The sequence below is a fragment of the Pinus tabuliformis genome, chromosome X (assembly GCF_031772625.1).
Source record: "Pinus tabuliformis cultivar Carrire ecotype Pingquan chromosome X, CPIR1, whole genome shotgun sequence".
NCBI lineage: Eukaryota > Viridiplantae > Streptophyta > Pinopsida > Pinales > Pinaceae > Pinus > Pinus tabuliformis.
Window position 1 is genome coordinate 468,870,212 of NC_142308.1, and position 2,996 is coordinate 468,873,207.

The window sequence follows — 2,996 nt, forward strand, 5'->3', positions numbered from 1 at the left end:
ACCCAATCGATCTGATTGGGTACTATCCATCTATTCTTTTCTTTGTTCAATTGTTTGACAACATGAAACTATGAAACCAAAAGCTTTGCCCTCCCTCTCCGTTGGATAGAAGGGCAGAGGAGGGTTCTCTACCTGGCCCTAATCCTTTTCAGAATTGGGGCCTCACAATAATTAGCCAATATGCCTTTCTCGCATTTATGCCCTTCCCAGTTCATGGTTTGAAATTCCGGTGTCCCAAGCGTAGAGGAACCACACCAACCCATCCCGAACTTGGTGGTTAAACTCTACTGCGGTGACGATACTGTAGGGGAAGCCCTGCGGAAAAATAGCTTGGTGCCAGGATGATAAAAAGCTTAATGCCTCTTTCATTAGAAGGTCGTCTTCTTTGAAACCCATTTGTTACATATTTTCTTTCCCACTCCACACTTTACTTTTATTTGAAACGCAATACCTGCGCTCGCTCATAGCGATGCGATAAATTTGCTTCTGCATCCTCTTACCCCGAAGAGAGGAATCCCTTCCTTTTGGGAGGGACTCCTGGGAACGAATCCAGCGGAGACGGGGCCTGTAGCTCAGAGGATTAGAGCACGTGGCTACGAACCACGGTGTCGGGGATTTGAATCCCTCCTCGCCCACCCCGAAAGGGGACAAAAGGGAGGCCTTTCGGGGGTAGGGAGATTATGATTGGGATAGCGGACGCAAAGCTATGGAACTTAGTCTTCACAAAGGGTCATTTATCGAAAATGATACCCGTATGTCCGAGAGTAACCAGCATATTTGTGTCTAACCTCCTATAAATCTTCCTCATTATTAGATTTAGATTAGGTTTATAGAACGAGAGATTCTTCCAAATCCGAGGGAAAATATGAGGGAAATTAGATTGACAGCATGCAGGGATCCAATTCTGACTTCCAGGGAACGAACTTATAGTTCTAACAGCTGGTAACGGGTCGAGTGACTAGTAATGGGTCGAGCAAATAGAGGCCTCTTCACCTTCAGCTCTCAAAATGTCATCACATTAGGAGAACAATGGATTTGTTTCTCCGAACTTTTCAGTATTTCGAAGAGACCGTTGTTTCCATTTTGCCTTTCCTGGATGATCGGGATCCTATCTTGATCCTGTGGTGATTGTGCATTCATATATTATGAACAAGGACAGGTAACGTTTGACTTACTCCTAATGGTAGAAAGGAGCTTTATTTTGAATAAAATGAATCTCCCCAAGTAGGATTCGAACCTACGACCAATCAGTTAACAGTTGACCGCTCTACCACTGAGCTACTGAGGAACAACAGAGGGTTCCCATATACGGGCAAGATTCTTGTTCTTTGGACCGACCCATGATCATCAGTGTATAAACGAGAAACTCAATAAGGTTTTTTATCAACTCTTGGACACCCCACCCTAGAGGTATTGACATATAAATACAATAGGATCTATAATTATTGCTACCATTCAATATTAGGTATTACTTAAAAAAAGAATAATTTGATTATATAGAACCTTGAAATAAAGAGATAACTTTTAGATTTAGATAAAGGAGGATTGGCGGTGAAAATAACAGTTTACAGGAAAGGCGAAATCGGTAAATCAACAACTAGTTGTAATATCGCAGTTGCTCTAGCGAGACGTGGTCAAAAAGTGTTACAGATTGGGTGTGATCCCAAACACGATAGTACTTTTACTCTTACAGGATTTCTAATACCTACAATTATAGATACTTTACAATCTAACGATTATCATTATGAGGATATTTGGTCCGAAGATGTAATTCACAAGGGTTATGGAGGGGTGGATTGTGTGGAAGCAGGGGGTCCACCCGCAGGAGCCGGGTGTGGAGGATATGTGGTGGGAGAAACTGTAAAGTTGTTAAAAGAATTAAATGCATTTTACGAATATGATATTATATTATTCGATGTATTAGGTGAGGTGGTCTATGGAGGTTTTGCCGCTCCATTGAACTATGCATATTATTGTGTTATTATTACAGATAATGGATTTGATGCATTATTTGCAGCTAATCGTATTGTTGCCTCTATAAGGGAAAAAGCTCGTACACATCCACTCCGATTAGCAGGCTTGGTGGGAAATCGTACATCTAGAAGAGATCTTATAAATAAATATGTAGAAGCCTGTCCAATGCCCGTAATAGAAGTATTACCTATTATTGATGATATCCGAGTTTCTAGAGTAAAGGGTAAAACCTTATTTGAAATAGTTGGATTTGAACCATCCCTTAACTATGTTTGTAATTATTATCTAGGCATAGCAGATCAAATATTGTCCAAAACAGAAGGTATTGTCCCAAAAGAGATTCCAGATCAGGAATTATTCAGTTTACTCTCTGATCTTTATCTAAATCCCATTGGTGGTGGGGGACAGAAAAAAAAAATAATAAGGAAAATTTACTTGGGTTTACGAGGATTTAGAATCAACAATTTCTCCACTTCTCCACAATTTGTTGTCAATTTGTTAACAATTTTATTATTTCTTGTTATCATTCTTTTGTGTTACTAGTCTTTTTATTCATTATTTCTTTTCCTTATTTATCCTTAGCCTTTTATTCCCTCCCTATTATGTCGACAAAAATTGTTGAAACTATAACGCTTGAATGTGAAACGGGCAATTATCATAGCTTTTGTCCTATTAGCTGTGTATCCTGGTTGTATCAAAAGATTGAAGACAGGTTCTTTTTGGTAGTGGGCACAAAAACATGTGGTTATTTTCTCCAAAATGCACTTGGAGTTATGATTTTTGCAGAACCCCGCTATGCAATGGTAGAATTAGAAGAAGGAGATATATCGGCCCATTTGAACGATTATGAGGAATTGAAAACGCTTTGTATTCGGATAAGAAAAGATAGAGACCCCAGCGTCATCATATGGATGGGCACCTGTACTACAAAAATAATAAAAATGGATTTGGAAGGTATGGCACCCAAATTGGAATATGAAATTGGAGTACCAATTCTAGTGGAAAGAGCAAATGGACTGGAT